This window comes from Dermacentor andersoni, chromosome 1 (assembly GCF_023375885.2).
Source record: "Dermacentor andersoni chromosome 1, qqDerAnde1_hic_scaffold, whole genome shotgun sequence".
Lineage (NCBI taxonomy): Eukaryota > Metazoa > Arthropoda > Arachnida > Ixodida > Ixodidae > Dermacentor > Dermacentor andersoni.
Window position 1 is genome coordinate 55953634 of NC_092814.1, and position 23119 is coordinate 55976752.

At 45.9% G+C, this 23119-nt stretch overlaps 1 protein-coding gene and 1 pseudogene across 1 annotated transcript in view; one reads left to right on the forward strand and one right to left on the reverse strand.

Moving 5' to 3' along the window:
* The window catches only part of LOC126544599 (Kv channel-interacting protein 4-like), a 617305-nt gene that overhangs the window by 372707 nt on the left and 221479 nt on the right, over positions 1–23119 (reverse strand). The window lies entirely within an intron of this gene.
* On the forward strand, positions 9–21507 carry LOC140215396 (2-oxoglutarate dehydrogenase complex component E1-like; annotated as a pseudogene).

Genomic DNA, 23119 nt, shown 5'->3' on the forward strand with positions numbered 1-23119 from the left:
GAGGTGAGATGGCGCGACGCAGCCCGCAGGACAACTACTGCTTCGCCGCAGGAACAACGCCCTGGCAGGTACCAGGCATGTCCCTACGCTGGCACGATGATGAACGTCGGCAGCAACGTTACAGGCGTCGCACCTCGATGGTGTACGAGATGAAACCGGCGGAAAACCGTCGGCGTTTGTCCGCGCCCAATGAAAGGATTGGGTGGATTTACCTTGACGTTTACTGTCCTTACTGGTCGGACCAATGAATGCACTGTGTTGCGGTTTGCACACAACTGTTCCAGAACGCTGTGCATGCACGCGGGCGCTCATGTGAGTAGCGGAAGCCGGAACGCTGCACTGGCTTCGGCAGAGCCGATTGACAGGAGCTTGATCGTGCGTCCATTTGGCTTCGTCGTTTTTTACAACGAAGCTGTTTATGCGGACCCTGTGCCGTCGTTGTTGGACTTCGCTAAAAAGGGGCCACGTGGCCTAGCGGGAGGGGAAAAGAAGAGCTCAGCAGGGGCCGAGGGGTTGGATGGACCCAATTCCCCCTGTGAGAATGCTATCTTATACGCTAATCTTATATATATGCTTGTCAAACGGTGCGTTTTCGGCCATCGAGCCAGATCGGCATCGAATTTATCGATGATTGATTCCACCCTGCCGCGAAAGAAACAAATGTTATGCTGGCGGTTTGCGGCCAACGAACAGTGCCCAGCGATTGAAACGCGATACTAGGAGAGCGTGGCTGCCGACCCTTCTTGCGCCTGCAAGAAGTGCCGTGCAAAGCCACGTCAATCGTCAAACCAATCCAACCGATCGTCAAGACGATTGCAGTGCCCGCATCTCCAGTGGTGAGCTTTGCGCCCAATATACAAAACTTTGTATTAGTGCGTGGTTCCGCACTTTCCATTCCAGCTACAACTATGGGAAGACCACGAGTAGTGCGTGCTCCTAAGAAGCTGCATACCGCGAGCGTCGGCGAGAGTGGCTCGTGAACGGGCTCGTCGTCGTAGGGCCGACCCCGAGCTGCGCGCCAGAGGTGCTGAGTTTAAACGGCAGCGTTCCTAAAACATGCTCATCACGCGAAGCACGGAAAAGCGAAAATGAGGTGAAAGAATGGCAAAACAAAAGATTTACAATACAGACTGCTTGCGAAGGTTGACTTGCATGGTGTAATACTCAGCGTAACTAAAACAGCTTTCCTGTTCGACCATCTTCACGGACTGGAAGGGGCGGTGATTTTTCATACAATCGGCGCGTCACTGGAGGCTTCCTAAACCCTTCACGCGCGGGCCGCGCATGCGCCGTCAACCAGGACAGTATACGACGACGGCGACCATGACACGATCGGGCCTACAGCGTCCATTAATTGATATCGCCAGATATTGTAGTAAAACAGATGGCACGCGCAGGTGCGGCATGAAGATTGCCGGGTATATTTCGTATCCGGGGGTGCTTGTGAGACTTCGCTTGCTGAGTACGAGTATTCTGTACACAGAATCGGAGAGTGCTCTACAGCAGAGGTTGCGTATGTGCCGTGTAATAAAATGTAATAGTTATGTCCAGATCACGTACATATTATGGCTTACAGAAATTAACATGACTGAAACCACAACTCCTGAACGAATAGTTTAATATATCGAACATTTTACACAAGAGAATCTCCGCAATACAATTTAAGAAGCAAGTTAAGGCAATATTACTTTCTGAGGCCTAGATTTGTGCTGCGTGTTGTATTAAGGTACGTCCACGCTACCGGCAAACACGCCGTAACGGCGAACCAGCCTCCAGTGTGAGTGATCTTGAAGGCGAAAGTGAAGAGAATGTGCCATAGAACGTCTGCTGACTGAGAGGCGTCCAAAGTAGACGGCAGTTCAGCCGGCGCACAGCACGACCGTCGGACCAATCGACTAACGCGAAGCGACGCAAACATCGCCTGCAGCTTCTGTTCCAAGCAAAACGACCGGCTCGGCTGTGCTCGCATTGGAGCCGACGGCGCCGCTAATATTAGCGCATTTTCTTCTTTGTGTATAATTATTGCGAAGAGCCACAGCAAGGGTAAGAAAATATTGTGGCTTGTGAGCGTCGGTGAATCATTCCGAAGCGCTGTCAGCTTTAGCTTTGAAGTGAACCGGAGAAGGCCTATCGGCGCCGCCGAACGATCAGCGGCGGTGAGACTGCCGTCGGTGCCAGAGTGACCACTCCTCGGTCGCATGATTGGCATGGAGGAAAGAAAGAAAACAGGAGAGGCCTTGACGTCACGTTTTTGAAGCCGCAAATGCAGCCATGCTGGTGTGCCATCTCCCGTTTCGCCTTCAATCAGCTCGCCGGAGCAGATAGGCGGGAGCTTTGAACTCGCATTGCTACGAGCCGCCGGTAGTGTGTGCTGCAGACGCGCGTCAGAACAGAGCCTACGAAACTTCTATAACAGTTTTAGTGAGGCAGACGCGGTCCTGTGGTGTTCCGTAGCACGTTGAAGACGACGACGAAGACCCACGCCATGATTACTTGAGTGTGTCTGTTGCTGAATGACAACTCACACTCACAGATCCAAAACACAACTTTCAAGCTTACACACCACGCTCCAATGTCAGGTTGTCTCGCGAACAGAATCTGCTGCGAGAAAGACATGGGCCGAAAATATCTACCACACTTTTCAGAGGCCTAGAGCAGAAGTGAAAGCTTCAGGAGTGTGAGTGCTATGGCAACGTTGACTTTTGCGGTACCAGTCCCAGTGGTTCTTTGCGAAAAACAGCACATGACTTCCGCCACACTTTCTCCAATAGGTCCAATGCTGGCCAGGGCCTCTCCTATGCTGTCCTTCCTCCATGCTGATTGGCCACTTCGCTGTACGGCTGCCGCACGAATGGGTCCCGGAGCCATCCTCTCTACGGCAAGGAAACCTCGCCGTTCGCGAGCAAAACCGCCGCCGAACAGCGGCCCGCGGACGGCAAACAGCGTACTGCGAGATGCTATGCCGATAAAGAGGACGGGGCTTTACAGATTTCATTTTGGTGTATGATGTGCGTTTGCTATCAAAAATATGATACATGAGTTACATTGTTTGTTTGTTCTCCTTTTTATTGTTCTGGAGAGCAGAAAGGAATAACTGTTATATTTGCATTGATGTGTGCACCTCATTGAGATTGTATGATGTTGACTATATGAAAATCAAAAATATGATCCCGCGACCTCGGGTTTGGCAGCGCAATGCCCAAACCACTACGCCATAACGGCGGGTTGCAAAATGTCGAAGCTTCTATTCTGCCATTGCGGAAGAAGCAGAAGAAGATGACATCACTGAATAATAAACTCACAACCAAACATGGTTTGTTGGTTATGACACAAAAATGCGCCAGAGTGTGACACATCAGTTCGTTTATGTTCATCAGTGTTTAGCCATAAACACAGCAAGCGATGATCGAAACTTTGCCAAGCGAGGTGGCGTGACAAGTAACGTGCATGTATTTTGAGGCAGAAGTGTTTCCCTTCTTTTGGCATTGCGATTTCCATTCGAGGAATGCCACGATTACTACGAATACTACGAATGCTACGAATGCTGCGAATGCTACGAATATCACTGGCGTGTGTGCGTGTGTGTGTTTTCTGGATCAGAGGTCCCTGTGCTTTGACAGCAAACCATATGCTACACAATAATGGAGTGAAAGTTACAGCCTTCACCCGCTGTATAGTAACACGATGACAAGTACTTCGTTTTTTTCACCCCTCATTACACCCATCTCACAATTGCTCAGATTGTGTCACTGTGTACAAGGGTTGCACCTTTGGTAAAGACAATTTTTACATATTTGATGTGACATCATTAAAAGTTTGCACATTTGTTCCAAATTTGTGACCAAGAAGACTCGTCTCCTCGACGTCACTTCTAGAAAAAAAGTGTCTTTGTGACCATCCACACTGTAACGTTTGCCTAGGATCAAAATTTGGAATTGATATACGGTTGTCAAACCTATCAGCCGAAAAAGATTTATGTTTTCCACTCTCAGGGCCTCGTGCATGCATACTGACAGGAGTTATTAGTAGGTGGGATTTGGGGCGCCCCATAGCTACGTGCGGCTATTGAGGGACTCCGCGTTTAATAAACACGTGGTGAGTTTTGTCTGCGGTTCTTTACCACAAACGAAAATGTCGGCACGCGGGCGTTTTGACATTCTTTGTGCGTAGATCGAAACCAGTTACCTCTAACGTAGCGAGTAAGTTTTCCTTATTAACTCTGCTCTCAAGCATACAATCGACTTCTGTAGTTCAGCGAAGACTTCGGTGACAGCCTGCTTCGGCATGGACGTCGTCCCGTGTGTTTAAGACAAGTACGCGGGTGCTTATCTAGTGCATCGTACTCGTCCTTGTTCTCCCGTCCGGGAAGCCTGTCCGTGGGAGCAGAAACCAATGCGACGCGTGGCTGCGCGCCCTCGACGCGCCGGCGGCGGCCGACGCCGATTGGGACCCGTCGTCCTTAGCCCGTTCCGTGCAGTGGTGAAACGAGGACCTGCATCGGACGCGGTCGATAAGCGGAAGAATGATGGGGAGGGGAGGGGGGGGGGGGGAGCTTGTCAGCCGTGGCAGGCCGTACGTTTCCGGCGCTGGCGGATGGCTCGCGCCCACCGGTCCCCAAGCAGTGCGGCAACGCGGCGAAGGAACGGCGTCTTCGCGGTGCTATGCGGAGTCCGAGAGGAAGCAGTGGCGAGCGAAGCGTGGCAGCCGGAGCCAGCGTGCAGTCGGCCCCTCTGCAACGGACACCGTTGCGACCCGAGCCGAGGACGGGCGCGCCGCCTTATCTCGCCTTCAATTCGCGCCCGTTGTCGTCATCTCCGGTGGGACGGTGCGGAGGAGATGGCGTGGATGAGGGCGCGCTACAAGGTGTTCGACTGGCATGACAGCTTGTTCTCCGAAGTGATGGCTCCCGAAGGGTGTGATCGCCAGGCAGCTGTAGAGGGCAGTACAAGATGACATGAACGGCGCAGTAGCACTCTGAAGCGCCCGATGTTTCGTGTGGCTATAGGCGCCACTGTGTTCACGTTTTAAAGAAACAGCCTTCTGCGCGTAGTGACAGCTGGAGTGTCTTCAACTCAGGATGACGGGCACAAACATAGGGGCAACGCTTCTCATTTTCGCAACGCTCTAAAGGGCGGGCACGTCATCTCAAACAGTGATAGGTTGCGCAGTCGAGCAAATAACAGGAACAAGCTGGTCAGCCTAACAACTCCTAATTTTGTGCTGTCGTACTCTCTTCATCCCTTCTTTGTAACTTCCTTTTTCCCCAATCCATTTGCACGGTACCAAACCGAAGTTATGCGTATGGGTAACCTCCCTCCCATTCATTTCTCTTTCTAGTGCTGTCATACACTTGTCAAGCTTAATGTTCAAGTAAGGAATGCGTCAGTTGACATTCTAGTTGCCTTTTTAGTGAGAGAGCACATTCTGGTTGGTTTCGCGCAAGCCTGAACTTTTTACTTGATGCGTAATAAGAACGTAATTCCATCCCTAGCACGCGGTTATTTCATCTAATAATATTTTCAAATATACCGACAAAAGAGTAAGAACGTGTTTTATTTTTATCATTATAACACGTTGCTTCTAGTGATTTTATACAAGAGGAGTTTCCATATAAAATCTTGAACTATGCTGAGAAGAATGACATTGCGTGTTGTTAGGGTAGAATTTAGTACTCTAGAGGAATAAAGTAAGAGGCCGTCGGATTCTCCCCACTGCGCTCTCCGCACATTAAAATCCACCGTTTTATCATCTGGCACTGCTTTGATTCTTGCTTGCTGTTCAGCATGTTACTGTGCCGTAACCTTACATATGAAACAATAAAAAACAATAAAGGTCCGAAGCAAAGCACCGACAGAAATTAGAACACGACACAGAGTCTTTCGGCGGTGCATATTTTGATACACGAGTGCATGTGGTATGTCGATATGCGAGGCTGAAGTTTAAGCGCAAAATATTCTACAGTAAATGAAAAACAAATATGAAAGAACAACCAGTCAAAAGAAGAAGAAAGACAGCAACCTTACGCATTAAATTTACGCCGTCCCAGCGTTCTCTCTATACCTGCTCAAAAGAACACGAACTTAGCTATGTGCTTTACTTCTTCAGAATAATTTAGGCTCGGCACCTGAAGACATATGTAACGCAAAAACATAATAAATATCAGCCAAGCATCCCAAGCATTAACAAATTAACGCATGAAAAAAAAAGACAGAACGAGAAGAAAATCTACGAAAAATTCGAATAACTTGGAAAATATGCTGGGGATGAGTCTACTGCGACGACCTCATTTGATTATGCGATCTCATTTACGGTCGGGCGCAAGCGCGACCTCTCCGTATCGCAAAGGAAGGCACGATCATTGCAGGAAGGTCGGTAACTGAGAGAGGCCGAACCGGCGAGATTCGAAAGCGATATCGATGCTATACCGGCGCCCCTCGTACCTTTCCTGTGGATGAAGAGTACGAATAACTCGCTTAATCACTCCGAGGCTGCACTCCAGAAGTCGTGCATTCCGCCTTACGCAAAGGGGAAAGGACCCCCTTCCTCCTGCTCTGATACATTCTGCCCTCAAAGGCGTTAAATAAAGGTTTCGTTGGCATACCGCAAGTGCAACGTTGCGTCCTACTCTTCATTGTGAAAAGCCGCGCGACTTCGAACACGGATGGACAGAAGAAACTCAGGCACGACCGCCGACTTGCAAGTGACGCTTTATTTATGTATGTGTTATCACACAGAAACATCAAAGCCCAGATCAAGAAAGAGCAACGAAAGCTCCTCGCAAGTTCTCGCTAAGGACGCGTGTAGGCTGCTTCACATTTGTGTGCTTAATATGCTCTAATAGCAATACAACAAGTTAGGGAGGTTGGTACGTACATATCTGAACAGCACATGACAAAAAGGTGGCTGCTTGGGCTGGTCGGTGAAACAGTCTCTAGGCGCGAAAAAATCCTTTTTAGGGCGCAAATCGTAAGGTTTACGCACTGGAACACTCTGTCCGCTCTCACTAAATCACTCTGTCCTGTCGCCTTCTTCCTTCCTTCTTGCGATTTGCGCAGTAAAAAGGATTTTTCCTTGTCTAGAGAACATAAATTATGGGGTTTTACGTGCCAAAACCACTTTCTGATTATGAGGCACGCCGTAGTGGAGGACTCCGGAAATTTCGACCACCTGGGGTTCTTTAACGTGCACCTAAATCTAAGTACACGGGTGTTTTCGCATTTCGCCTTGTCTAAAGAACATTATACAAATGAAAGTTTACTGAAGACTGTGAGGACAGCCCGCTTTTTTTCCGCTTTCTTTAGAACCTCAAAGAAGTTGAAGAAACGTGATCCGCGTCCAGGCATGCAAAATTAGTATTCAAACTCAGCCCTTCTCAATCACAACTGGGTAGAGCTCTCAAACCGAAGCTTAAATCCATCCTGCTTTTCGTCAAAAGAATCTCCAATAAAAGTTCAAGAAAGAGCACAAAGTGAGCACTTCCTTTTCTGAAGCGACAGATACAAATCGTGGGAGGCATCTCAGAAGTCGACGGCGGAGCGCCTAGAGCATAAGAATGCCGCGCCGCCTTAACACTGCTCCAGCCAAGCCAAAATGAAGGCGAAGCATGCAACAAGTATTGTCGCAAAGTATGCCTCAAATGTTTCCCGCAAGGTACAAGCGGTATGCTGTTAATGAAACAGTATGCGGTGCTTTCGAAACAGCATTGATCTAAGCAATGCAGAAAAAGATATTGCCATCTCAGCATTCCCGTCGTGAAGTCAGCATCTGTGCAGCAGTTGTAAAACGTTCTCTACGTCTACCTGATGGCGAAGAGAACGCGTATGACGATCATCGCACTGAGTGCATGTGGGAATACAGCGAAACGAAGAGCTGTCTCGCTAGGGCGTCCGGGGGCTTATGAGCACCTTTACGGCTTCGCTATATTAGGCTACAGCGCCACTTACAGTCGTTACTTCATTCCACGGTTCCGCCCCCTCCTAGCAATGATATACCTCCTTCGAGACGGTGTGGTAATTCCGAGCATGCGCGAACATTAAACCTCAAAGCACTCCGCCTTTTGTTGCACTTAACTGGTCGTAATGGGCGCTCCTGAACACGCACGCGGTGCTCTTTTTTTCGGTTACTGCCTCAAAAGAGCGCTCATTTTCTCTGTGATCAAGAACAGTGAAAAAGGAGAAAGAAAAGCGGCATGAAACCCACGACATTCGCACAAAAAAAAAATGTGGAGGACGCTGAAGCTTAGCCTTTAGGAGTGGAGCGCTACAGCTTTCAAAGATCCCTGACTGCTTCTCACGCTTCCCGGCAACTGCAGCTTATGTAATATTGATGTTCATAGGGAAACGCTGGCGGCGAACGCTATGCACGAACGTGAGCGGGCGAGCTTCCTGGTGGAAACGCGGCCGCTTGCGTGTGCCGCAGGATGGATGGATGTTATAAGCGTCCCCTTCGGAACGGGGCGGTGGGTTGCGTCACCGAGCTTTTGCTGTTATACTGCCTAATGTCCTACCTAGGTTAAAAAAGAAATAAAAAAAAAGCCAATATGAACTCTTACAACCAAATTTTCTGACCACCTATCACGAACTTTGCTTTTGTACGTCTCCGTTTTTTGTCGTTTCCCTACTTTTCTTCCACCAATCTTCTAATCGCCTCTTACTAATCTCCGACTGCGGACATGTTTACTTTTCCCCTGCTCTCGCTGAACGCAAGGGCTTCAAGGAGGCCAGTGGTGCCTAAATCGACCGCTGGGCAGATGTCTTCACATTCACGCCTATTCACGCCTCTGCGCAGATGCGCACAGGTGAGCGCCATCTGGATGGCGTTGTTGCATGAAACCGAGCGCAGGGCGTCGCTCTACGAATGGTAGAAACGCTGGGAAAGGGGTTTATGTTTGTGTTTCCGCGTAAGAGAATTATGTTTTCTGCTACATTCAAATTACAATCCGACGCTATCATGCCCGTAAGTTGTGTTTAGGTTGTACTTTACAATTTTTCTGACGCATCTACTTTGAGGAATTCAACTAGTTCAGTAACGTCTTTGCGCCACGCGGAGGGCCTGCGTGGTGGTTCGGAATAATTTTTCGCTTAACGTCAGACGCACGGTGCCGACACCGGATTTTATGCGACACGGGGCCCTCGGCGCTTTCGCGTTAAAAAAAAAAAAAATAAATGCTGGGAGAACCATAGTCGGCTATTCAACATCAGTGGACCGCGTCCTCTCACATAACGTGGTGCAATGTCTCTGCCCGCGCCTGCTACCGAAACAAAAGATAGGAAAGGTGCGAATATTTCAGGAAACAACAACAACAACGACAGTTATGGTAGCAAGAAAACCGTACTGTCGCAGTCTCCAAAGGCACTTCTCGGTCCACGTGTCGTGGGTAGACCAGGACGTCGCGGACCGCTCGGCGTTGTCGAATGTGCGGGAAGTTGATCATTACGCGCCTGAGCAAACCGTGCGGACCGCCTCGCAGCGCTTTTGCTGCTTCGCTCCGCGCTCGCGAGTGCCATTAAAGTCACGCAAGGCTGCTTCACCCGCGCCAGCTTCCCGCCGCGCCGTTAGCACAAAACTGGCGCTGCACCTCGTGGAGGCTTCGCTGATGGAAGTAACCGCTTGCCCACCGCAACCATTATGCGCTGACATCAATACTCTGCTTTTTTTTTAATCTTCGTCAGACCAGTAGACATCGAAGCGGGCTAGTGGGGATAGTGTTTGCGTTAAGCTGACACGGTAGCAAGCGGCGCGTTTGCGCTGCTGGACTGTAAAAGACTGGGATCCAACAAAAGTCTATTATGATCACAGGGCGAAAAAAAAAAAAAATCTGCCTTACTGAAAGAGACTAGAATCGAAAATGGAGTGAGAGCCGGTTAGTAACTACGGGGAGCCATTTCAGTTGGTGAAGGAAACGAATCACTTTTTCTTTTCTTTCACGAATCAAGGAAGAGCTGAGCGTTGAACAAGAGATCCGCTGAGGTGACGAACTAGAGAATGGAAGAATTTACGCACTCTGTGCACGAAAAGAAGCATTCAGTGCAGAGCACCAGCGAAGGGAGCGGAGAAGAAAGGCTCGCGACGAGCGCACTTAGGCGCATAAGAGGTTGTGGGATGAAAAGGCCACAGCGTCGTTAGCCAGTGTAATGGTGCTGGCGCCAAAATGGTACTGGACAAAGGAAGAAAGCCACATCCGCGACGGTGCCATTTAGCGCTATGCCACCTCTTCAGTACTATACACACTCCCCCAGCAGTCAAATGTATATTACTCGCATGCTACGGAGCACTTCAGTGTGCGGTCAAAGGAGCAATATGTGTAGTCGGAGTCGTAGTATCCGTGCAGACAGAACGAGCGTTCGTGACAGTGCTAGTATGCTCACGACTTTACTGTGGAATATATGATGTTAAACAGTATCTCAACTGAACACGGATAATGCTATGTAAGCACAGAGGCGCAGAGGCGCTCTGATAAATGCAGGGTAAGCTTTGCAGGAAAAACGGCAGCTTCCGCATTGTGTCTAGACTGCAAAACGAGAAAGCACAATGTGTCTACATCGCGGTGAAAACTACAAATGAGACAGCGCGAGGGAAGACAAAATGACGGAGAGCGTATATAACAACGAGCTGTTTGTTCACAATAACATGAGAAAGAACCCCCGTGTTCTCGGTAGCTTGCGTCCACTTTAGCGAAATTGCTACTGAAACTGACTAACAAAGAAGTGCGTTCTTGATCCCCATGTAGACAAAGAAAGAGTCGATAAAAATAATCTAACTGTGCTCGTGAACTATTTAAGTGAACTAGTTAAGTTAATTAAGTTAAGTTGTGAACTAGTTAAATAACAGTAAGGGTTATCAGAGAAGGTAAGAAAAGTGTGCCCTGATTGTAAAAAAAAAGAACCTAAATACACATCATAGTAGTGACGGTAGAAGCCAGGTAATTGATGCAGACACGCAAGCCCTGCCGTCCCAGAAAGAGAAGGCTCGCAGCATGTAGTTTGCATTGGCAAGGAAAAAAAGAAAAAAGACCGCGCAGCCGAATCAGAGAACAATTTGTGCGTAAGGCTCATACATTATCCTAAGTGCGTCTTTATCCATGCGCGATTTCTAGCTGCTAAACCTTCGCTTGCTGTATGTCATTGCGCAGAGCACTGGCTAATGAGGGACTATCATCTATTTGGCCTGCGGTGTAGGACACTCGACGAATGTTTGTACCCCAGCGGTTGTGCATCTCGAGGCGATCATGCTCGTCGTGCTCTCCTCATTTTTCTAGAACTAACTAACTTAGGTGCACGTTTGTAGCATATTTTTGTTTTCAAATGACAAAACCTCATACACTATTTCTTCTATCTTAAGAGGAAGCTTTAGCTCGGGCCCAACTCCGACGCGGCCTACACAAATGCATGTAAAACGAAAAAACGCTTTTCTGAGGTAACCCCTGGGCCGATTTTAATGAAATTTGTTGCATTTGAGAGATAAAGATAAATTATAGTGACTATTGGAAACAAAATTTCCATTTAGGGCATGAGTATCGTAAAGAAAGAACAAAGATTCGAAAGTTCGTAAAACATTGAAGCGCAATGTTTACAAATTAATAGCTGGGCATCAAGAACAGATATTGCGGTTCTGTAAACGGCATCGGTTAGATCAATCAAAGCGGACAAATTTGATGTTAATTTATATTTTGCGTGAATTTGTTACGTTGTGTACAAGGGTTCTGCAAAAGCTGTATTTCCATACTACAAGATGTTTTAGGATTTATATGTACCATATCAATTTTGTCCACTTTAGATGTAATATTAGATGCAATTCACAGAATTGTGATAGCATGTTTCATTGCTAAGTTACAGAGTTGTAAACTGGATAGTTTCATTTTCATAAAATTTGTGATTCTTGCGAATTTTTAATAAAGATTTGACGACCTAAATCAAAAATTAGAAAAAAAAACCTCACTAGATTTCAAGTTTTCTTTTAAGTGCAACAAACCTAATCAGATTTGGTGCTGTAGTTGCCGAGAAAAACAAATTCTCCTTTTACATGTGTTTAAATAGGAGCACCCGAGCTAAAGCTTCCTCTTAGCATTCTTTAGTAGCGTGACCTAGGGGGGTATTCTGTAAGAGTCCACCTAGTGTAATGTCCATTTCTGCCGCTGCTGATTGGCGAGGGCCGCTCGTCTCGTCCTCTCTCGTACAGCTGCATCCAATCAGCAGTGGCCGAAATGGACAGTCTACTATATGTGGACTCTTACAGAATACCCCCCCCCCCCCCCCTCGCTACTCGCAACGAGGTTATTAAATTCTTCTACATGTCTAGAAGGGTCTTTCCACCCCCTCACCTCAAGTTGGATAGGGCGCAAGCCGTTTCGCTTACACTTCTACAGACCAGCACATATCCGTGTCTGTCCGTTCTACACGAGGCTTAGCCCGACGTATATCGCGACGACGCCTGCCCGTCCTGCGGGCAGACCTCCACTCTAGCACACATGCTCTGGGAGTGCGGGTCGAGATACCCCAATTTCAGCAAGGAGGAATGGGACTCACTTCTGCGTAGCCCCACTCTATACAAGCAAATCCTAGCTGTCCGGCGTGCCCGCGACCGGGCCAGTGGGCTATACCTGCCGGTCCCGACGTGGGACTAGCCCGGTGCGCGACGAGTTCGCGTCCTCGCCGGACCTGCAATAAAGTTTCTTCACTCACTCACTCACTCACTCACTCACTCACTCACTCACTCACTCACTCACTCACTCACTCACTCACTCACTCACTCACTCACTTTAGTAGCGTGACTTGCAGTGACCCGCCCTACTGTGCGTGACCTTTACTATGTGCCTTCTGTTTTATCCTTTGAGATTTGTCATCTTGCTCTTTCTTTCTTCTTTCCTTCCTTGCTTCCTATCTTTAATTTCCGTGTTTCTGTCGCCTCCTTTCTGAAGAGTAGGCAGGCGTTGTGGCCCTTCCGCTGGCAGTTGCCAGCCTGCTCCACGCTTTTTCTTTGCTGTCAATTGTATATATGTTTCAAACCAAATATTAATAATAATATTAATCTGGTGGACTACCAACGCCATGGCCACAACAAGGTGTACGCACCCATGTTCACACAGCCACTCATGTACACCAAAATCCGCAGGTACTCAACCCTCCTCGACATCTACTCGCGCAAGTTACTCGACGAAGGCGTTGTCTCTGAGAAGTAGACTGAGGAGGAAAAGGAGTGGCACGAAAGCAGAGGCCTACAAGAACACAGAGAAAGAGGACATGTACTACAACCGGGACTGGCTTGATTCGTCCTAGAGGGGTTTCTTTGGGGAGCGTGGTCCCATCAAGTGTGACCCGACGGGTGTACCTGAAGACGTCCTGCAGCACATAGGCATGGCGTTCAGCTCGGCCCCGCCGGGTAACTTCAAGATCCATCCAGGCCTGCGGCGCATTCTCAAGGCGCGCTCCGAGATGGTTGAACAGAAGACGGGCGACTAGGCCCTGGGCTGAGCCATGGCCTTGGGCTCCCTGCTCAAGAAGGGCATTCATGTGCGCCTCAGCTGGCAGGATGTTGAACGGGGCCGTTCAGTCACCGGCATCATGTGCTGCACCACCAGACGATCGACAAGACGACCTACCGACCCTTGTGTCACCTTTGGCGAGACCAGGCACCCTACACCGTGTGCAACAGTTCCCTATCCGAGTATGACGTACTTGTCTTTGAGCTGGTATTCTCGATGACCAACCCCGATGCACTGCTGATGTGGGTGGCCCATTTCGGGGACTTGATGAACACAGCCCAATGCATCATCGACCAGCTCATCAGCAACGGGCAGGCCAAATGGGTCCAGCAGAGCGGCCTCGTCATGCTTCTGCCTCATGGCATGGAAGTCATGGGTCCTGAGCACTGTACACCCGACATACTGTACCAAGCGTTCGAAGTGCACACTGCCTCGTCTGTTGAGCGTGCGGCGAGAAACTCAGAGAGCTATCGAAGTATGCTCCAACGTCCTTCGTTCCCTGAGCCCTTGGCAGGAGAACATGTTTAACACTATAGGTAAATAAAGTCCTGTTAGGCTTCCGCGTAAAGCTTACAACTTTCGTTTTTCATGCATTTATGACCAGCTTGTCTTCAGCGCACCATGATGCAGAATTTCCAATGGCCTTCTGAAGAGCGGCGCGATCATTAACATTTTCTACCACTTTGAAAAGTTTCGCGTCATCAGCATATAACAAAATTGAAGAGTTTTGAATGACTGTCGAAATGTAGTTAATAAACCGCGAGAAATGAAGAGGGCCCAGGACAGACCCTCGAGGAACTCCACTTGTAACCGCATAAAGTTCTGACGACTGACCATTTACGCTAATGTACCAGTACCGGTCGCGTAGGTAGCTTCTTATCAGCGCTGTGAACGAGTGGTGCAGATCAAGTTGTGTCAACTTTTGAAGGAGTATTTTGTGGCATGCGACATCGAACGCCTTACTCAGGTCAAAATAAATGACATCCAGTTGTCATTTCTTATACATTGCTTGAGAGGCATGCATCATGAAGCTAAAGAGGTTGGTAGCTGTGGAGCGTCCCGATATGAATCCACGCTGCTGAGGAATGATAGCATTTTTAATTGAGGATGAAATTATTGAGTGCAGAGTTGACTGGAATCATTTAGATGCTGCGCATAGGACAGAGACAGACCTGTAGTTACTTGCAGCAGTTATTACTCCTGATTTAAAGATGGGAACGACCCGCGCTGTTTTCCAAGCCTTTGGGAATGTGTTCGTCTTTAAAGCAGAATTAAATATACAAGTAAGCACTGGAACAAGCAAGTACCCGTACGGCTTAATCAAAGCAGATGGATTGTCATCAGGACCGTACGAAAACGACGGTTTTAAGCGTTTGATGCTTTCCCCTGAGACCGATAGACTTGAATCCAGGGAAGGGTGATTGGAAAGCTCACTAACTACGTCACTGTGCCCTTCACCGTACACAAACCTGAAGTGTAGGGCGAAGGCGCCCGCGACATCTGGGACAGGTTGGCCGTCTCCGCTAAGTAGATAGATATCTTGTTTCGTATTGCTGAATGACTGTTCACGAACGTGTCTCCAAAAAGACTGAATTTTTAGAACTACTAGCCTCCCCATGTGCTATATAGATGGAATGATCACGCTTGTAATGACGTTTAGAGAGTGTTCTGACCATTTTAATATCTATATGCCAGTTCCTGGTTTGTACGCTGTGCCTCCCTGTGTACACGGTCTTTTAGCTTCAAAGTTATTTTCAGTTCAACAGAAAACCAGTGGGGAAATTTAGAGCGTTTAGCACCTTTTAGTGGTATAATGTTCTTCATTCCATCGTGAATAATATTCGTGAATGCCATCACTTGGTCATTAACATCTCTTAGTTCTACTACTAAAGACCAGTCCACATTATTAAGATAGTGGTAAAGACCCACGTAATTTCCGCTTGAGAAATTAAAAGACCGAGGTGTTGCTGTATCCTTTAATCTCCTGCTACTAGGTGTATTTATGTGGCTTAACAAGGGGAAAGTCGCCACAGGACACATTCACAGCTTCTGCGTTACTATATATGATCCGGTGCTTGTTGAAGTGCAAAAGCAATCAACTGAAATAGCCGCCCTTAAAGAAAGGGCAGCTTCCGTTGGGACATCTAACACCAGCATGAACGTTCTTGAGTTGCAAAAGCAAGTCAATGCCCTAGAGCAATACAGCAGGCGACAAAATATTGAAATCCATGGCTTACCTGTCACCCAGCATGAAAATTTGCTCGGGAAGCTGAATAATTTAGCAACTAAGCTTACCCTTCCTGGATTGACTAGCTCCGAAGTCGAAGGCGTGCATAGACTGCCGCCGAAAGCTGGCAAAGTTCCTGTCGTGCTCGTCCGTTTCGCATCACGTGTCACACGTGATCAATGGATGTCTAAGAAAGCCGAATTAAAAACCGCTATTTCTGGCGTGTATTTCCTTGACAATCTGACGCCACAGAACAAGAAACTTCACTGGATAATGAAAGCAAAAGCTGAGGAGCATCATTATCAGTTCGCATAGTACAAAAATGGCGTTTTTTGTGCGCAAGATGCCTGGTGATCGAGCACTGAGCATCGACAGTGAAAGTGACCTTGATAAGACTCGCTGAATGGCTTCTTTTCTTTTATCCTTTGCATTATTTCAATTGCTAGTGTTAGTACTATGGCTATCTTACATGAAGCCATATATCATGATGCTGAATCTCTTAAATCTCTTGTGCAGTACCCCCTTTTTAAGAAGCAGGACAGAATGTCGATTTTCCATTTAAACATACGTAGTCTTAGAAACAAACAACCTGATGTGCTGCTTGATTCATTAGAACATACGTTTCATTTTTTGGCCTTCACTGAGACGTGGTACTCATGTGCGTTCGATGTAGTATTTTTCGAAGGATACAAACATGAAGGTGTGTATAGACCGAATCGGAGGGGTGGTGGAGTGTCACTATATATCAAAGAAGATATCTTATATGACGTGGTTCCTGAATTTTGCTGTGTTTGCACCCATTATGAATCTATTGCCGTACATTGTGTAACATCTCTGATTGCCTCAGTGCATCGCCCCCCATCAGGGGACACTCAAGGATTCTTGGATTTAAAACTACGGTTTTTGAATATGCCTCCTTAAGAAATTTGCGTATTGTCCTTGTTGGTGATTTTAATATTGATCTGCTATTACTTAGCCCGCATAGTAGACAATTTTTAGATGTCATTGAGTCATTCTCGTGCACAAACTTAATAGGATTACCCACCAGAATAACAACTGTAAGTGAAACTCTACTAGACCTATGTATAACTAACCATGCTAGAAATGACGTCAATGCTGGTGTGCTAACAACTGATCTGAGCGATCATTTATCAGTGTTTTGTTTTTTCCCGGCGACAAAGAAAGAAAAGAATGATGTTAACGATGCTCCTGTTGTATATCGCTCCTTCAATACCAATGCCTTGTCAACATTTCATGCTAGTGTTGAAAGTATTGACTGGAGTGATGTGTACAGTGACCAAAACCCTAACTTATCGTATTATCTGTTCCTACAACATGTAAAGAACTGCTATTATGCTGCCTTCCCACTGCAATACTATAAGAGGCACAGCAAGTCCAGGAAACCATGGATTAACAGAGATCTTTACAATAGAATTAGAGAACGAGATAAACTATACCATAACTTCATTAGACTAAGAGACATATCTCTATTACATGAATACAAAAAAGTTCGCAACAAATTAAACTCAGATTTGAAGAGAGCTCGTATTCAATATTATCAGGCAAGGTTTGCTGGGGTGTGGTGTAATCCCCGAAAAGCTTGGAACTCGGCATGTCTGCTCATAGGGAATACAAAGTCTAGCCTTCCTACGACACTAACCTTTGACGGCGTTGAGTTCACTGAAGCCGACCTATAGCGGACAAATTCAATAATCACTTCCTAACTTCTGGTGCAGCAGGTCAGACAAATAATACAACAAATGACTGTGAACAATACATTTCTTCTACCTGCGCGCAATGTATTTTCTTGACTCCATGTGGTGAATTAAAGATAGTTACATACCTGAAATCGTTAAATAAAAATACGGCCGCTGGCTATGATGACATTAAGGCTGACCCAATTAAACATGTTGCTGAATTGCTATGTGGCCCAATTCAGCACATCTGCAATCAAGCTTTCACCACGGGGACCTTTCCTGAAGGCATGAAAATAGCCAGAGTAGTAGTCATTCATAAAGGTGGCTCTCATAATGACTTGAATAACTATCGGCCTATATCTGTGCTACCTTTATTTTCTAAAGTTCTAGAATACACATTAAAATCACGATTCATGAAGTTTATTGGCGACCACCAAATGCTTTCCAAGCAGCAATTTGGCTTCCGTGGAAAGAAATTAACCGAAACGGCGCTCTTAGATATTAAAAAAAAATTAGTTAATAATATTGATAATAAGCAATACATTTTTGGATTATTTCTAGACTTTAAAAAGGCGTTCGATTCTATTAAGCATCCCATTTTGTTTCGGAAACTCCCACACTACGGTGTTAGAGGTTTGGTAATAAATCTGATACGCAGTTATCTATCCGACAGGGTGCAATTTACTAGCCTAAATGCTACCGTTCCCAATTACAGCCGATAAAATATGGCGTACCGCAAGACTCTATCCTTGGACCCTTATTCTTTATTCTTTATATAAATGATCTTGTGAACATACCGCGAACTCCTGACATAGTTCTCTATGCAGACGACACAAGTATTTTTTTAAAGCTAAACACTTATTTGAACTTGAAGAGGCAGCTAAGAGATGGTTAACTAATCTATCAAACTGGTTGCATTCTAATCAACCTCAACTAAATGTACAAAAGACTAAGTATATTATTTTCAAAAACCGTAATAAGCCTGATGACTATAGTACATGTATTAGATTTAAAAATTGTGCTATCGAACGGGTTTCTACTTATAATTTCTAGGTGTCGTCCTTGAAGAAAACTTGAGCTGGACACCACATGTAAACAAGATACATGCAAATATGTGCAAGTCAATTTCTATATTGTATAATACCAGAACCGTGGTGCCAAACTGGTTAAAACTACAGCTATACTATGCCCTTATTCATTCACATATACGCTATTGTCTACTAATCTGGGATACAACTACTCAGATAAATTTAGATAGGTTAATAATACTACAAAAAAGAGCTGTGCGTTGCATAGGAAACTTTCAACGTAGTGACCACACTGCACCATATTTTTCCAAGCTAAACATACTCACAATAGATGATTTATTCCAACTAAGGCTTGCTATGTATACACATAGGGAAATTCTGCATGACCCAAATACCCTGTCCACATTTTTGTTATCCGACAACTCACAATATCACCTTAGACATAACAGACTTAGAACACCTATGTTTAGAACCAAATATGGTACTCAGACACTCGCCTACCTAGTACCTCATTTCCTAAATAATAATTCAGAAATCGCTACTATGATTCAGAAATGCAGGTTTGCTTACAGTCTAAAGAAAAAAGGTTAGGAATTATCTTATTCTAAGTTCCTAATGGTACTTAACTGTCCTTGCGGTCTCGATAACTTTTCTTTTATTTTAGTCGTTTTTTCTCTTACACTTCTCCTATTTGCTATATAATGTTTTGTAACACTGATCAGTATAATTTGCTTGTTTAAATATTTCCATGTTCTCACGCATTACTGATGATATATTATGTATAAAGTGTAACAATCTTACTTCTTTGTATACTTGATTGCTTGCCGCATACATTTTGTTCTTTTTCTTGTTTCTACATTGTTGCACTGTATTTTCATGATGTTCCACCCCCTGAGCAATGTACGGGTAGGGGGGCCTTTGTCAGGCAGTTGCATCTGCCTTTAGCTCCTACATCCCAGACAATGTATTGTCTAAATAAAGCATTCATTAATTCATTCATTAAGGCATAGGTGTAGTACATTGCCACAAGGGTTCAGAATATTATTAAATTGACGCAGAGATGCAAGAGATATAAGGTCAAGTAACGAGTTGCACTTGGCAGATAAGTAAAAAGAATTGGTTGAAATTTCACCAGTTTGCCAGGAAATGTCAGGCGTATTAAAATCACCGATTATGAGTATTTTATGGTCAGCATGGGCCGATATCACATTTTCAATAGTGGCTAGAATAGTCATTTACATCTCAATATTCATATCAGGCGCAACATAGAAATTTCCTACTAATAGCCTATTACTATCAGCACCAAAAATATCCGCCCAGACACATTCCGTTGCACATTCTAGATCAGGGCGCCGAACAAATCTGAAGGTAGGCACAGCAACTGGTCAGCAGCGGGAGCCTTCGACAAAGCAGGACGATTCAGTGCTGGAGGTGAGCGCGGCAGATGGTCAGTGGTCTTCGGCGAAGCCGTCTGCACAGCACACGTCGTTGCCTTGGACGGGTGTGCCGGCGGCGCAGCAGCAGAGGTGGGCGATGACGGCTTGCGCGTTTTGGAAAGCTTGTCTCGTAGAACGCGCACCTCGTCTCGAAGAGCGCCTATAGCTTCGGCTTGCTGTGCGGATGCCTGCGCGCTTTCGCTGTGGAACCGTGCGCTATCATTCCGCAGCTGCGCCACTGCACCGCTGAGGTAGGATACTCCCTCAAGCGCCTGAAGGAGAAGGCCGCGAAGGGTGGTCAGGTCGACGACCGCATGGGAATCTGTCACGTCGGCAGATGCGGCCACCGATGGGGAAGCTGGCGTGTGGACGCCGCTAAGCCTAACCGCGGAAATGTCGGCCTTCCGGCACAGGTTACAGGTGAATGCCTGCTCACCCGACTTCAGCAGCTCGAGGACCTCGTTGTCCGGCCACGCAATACACTTCGCGTGTGCGCGTTTTCCGCAGGAAACACAGCGAAATAATTGTTGTTTGCCGAAAAAAGTCGGAAGCACAAAATAGAGGTGTCCTTACTCGGCGCCATCTTGATAATAATAATAATAATAATAATAATAATAATAATAATAATAATAATAATAATAATAATAATAATAATAATAATAATAATTATAATAATAATAATAATAATAATAATAATAATAATAATAACCTTCGCTACAATTTAAAGGCACCCACGTTTTTCACGCTGACCCGGTAAAAACAGGTGTGAGTTGATACTGCTCTCGTCGAGTAACGCCCGTATGCTTGATTGACTTTATTTGAGAAGCAGCGCAATGAGAGAAAAGGCTAAGACGAAGGTGAAAATTTCTCGGGGTGTCACCGTTATCATTCATTTGTTGCTGTTGATGGCCATTTCCGCATCCAAAGGCAGAGTGCTTCTCGTGTTGCATCGAACCGCCGCCCGTAGAAGCCTGCTTCTTCTCCCATCAATCATGCTCCATTCCGAGAGAGCGCCGCGTATGCGCTGATAAGAACAACTGAATCGTTAATTTTTTCTTCCACCGAAGTGGCTTTGGACAATAAAAGAAAAAAGGAGTATTTCTTCAACGTTGTTCTTTTCTCCTCGTGCATCTAATCTGTTTGCCAGGGCACTAACAGCACCGCTCACATATTGAATTCCATTGACTGCACGTACACCCGATGAACACTCTACATATTATAGTTTTTTTCTGATCCACGTCCACGTGTATATACACGGCCCTCTACGTGCCTCCTGAGAGATTATGGAGCATCGTTCGCTATCTCTTGTTCCCTTCTTCTTTTTCTTCTTTTTCGTAGTTGCCCCCATTTCTGGGCGCTGATTATCTTCTTTTATACTCGCAAACATTATTCATAACTCTAGATTATTCCCCGGTAAACATTCTTGAGCGATTACCAAGCTTGACTTTATCTCAGGTAGAAACAGCGAACAAGCAAATGATATAATTACAGCTGACGAGGAAGTGCCCCTTAACGAGGTGCGCGTAAGTCGGCTTAGGAAGACCCATTCTCCCTGCTCAAAAGTAATAAAGGAGGCGTTTTATTTAATGTAAACAAGTCTTATAATCTCTTGTTTTCCAGCCTATCCCTAGAGGCTTAACGCAGAGAAGAACGTGACTGTAAATTGTTTGCGCCTCGGCGCTACCACGCTGTAATTTCTGCGCTAGCTCATTATAGTCTCTGCTTCATTGTGGTGCTAATGCTCTTTGAGCTTCCACGACAGGAAATTGTACCGCGTCAGCGTAATTATAACGTTTTAAATCCTAACCTTCAACTATGTCACAAAAAATATTTGCATGAACGTGAGCCACAAAAATGAAAAAAGAAGAAAAAGAAAAAAGAAGGAACAAGAAACATGGATGACTACAAACAAGTGCTCTCGTTGAAATGTTGACACCGGCCTACCCTGTCTGGTGCCCTAATTTAGTCAAATTTACTTGTCTCGTCAAATATTTTTCAATCATTTGAACATTCAATACGATCATCGTATTTTAATGGTTTCTACTGTGAAGAATAACGGTGTCAAGCTGAGTGCCGGGTCGACCATCAAGTATTGTGCGTTAGGACGACCTGAACTATGCCTTGTGTGAGAAAAACAAATATGGTGTGTGCGTGTGCATGTGCGTGCGTGTGTAAGTATGCAATCACAACCGAAAAGAACTGACGACGTTCAAGAATTCTCTCTGAAGGGTGTAGGAGCACCGAAGACTTCATATTTGCCTTTGAACAGGGGTCACCGCTTTTCGGCCCACCAGCATGGTCTTGTGTGTACGTTTAAAAACGTCCTTTATTCGTCTTAGTGGCACCGTTGCTGTCTGAAACTATGGAGATCTATGACTTCGCCATTGTCGGAGTGGTAGGAAAACTGGGTGAGCTTTTGGTCGACAGGCTTGGGAATGAGGATAGTTCATCTTTCTTAAATTCCATAAGCGTCGTTTGCAGAAGAGCAGACGAAGGTATGGTTGAATGGACTGAATTGTGTGCTAAAGCTAATAGTTATATTCTTTAACACATTCTGCCGTCGTCGTCGTTGTTGTTGTTTATAAACAGACAATAAAAATAGACAATAGCCTTCTCTAGCAATTGCAAATATTGGTGGCTAACAAAGCAATTAAGCAGCACTATACGATTGCTTTCAGCCTCCTTCTCTTAGAATATCGCCAGTCTCGACAGCCACTCGAGAGTATTGATTGACGCCAATCCCAGTAGCAGTGCGCTTGGAGTAGCGTGCTGAACGATTCTGTAGACAGTGCATTGAAAGAGATGCCCTACGACGACGACTTTTTAAGTCTACTATGTCTAAATGACTTTCCCCGAGTAAAAAAGTAAGGAAGCGCCAAGAGCGCCAAAGACGAGTATATACGAATACTAAATGTGTGCATACACTCAGCTTCTGATGGCTCGCCAACATGGCAAACAAGACCATAAACACGGTGCAGTATGTAAAAAACAGTTCGCCCCACCAACAGAAAATTAGAACCAAGATCGCAAACACGCCAAAGGCCAAGTACACTGTGTTGTGCAGGCATCTGAGCATCAAACTGTTCAACACGGTTGCAACATGCAACACAGAGACCTTATGTTAAAATGGCTGCAATTACCAGTGGTATTGAGATATTCTAGCCGTAACAATGTTCACAAGAAGGCACATGAAGAAGTTTGAGCAATTCGCTGCTCCACCACCGCATACCGCACCTGAAGGAAATGTAGGT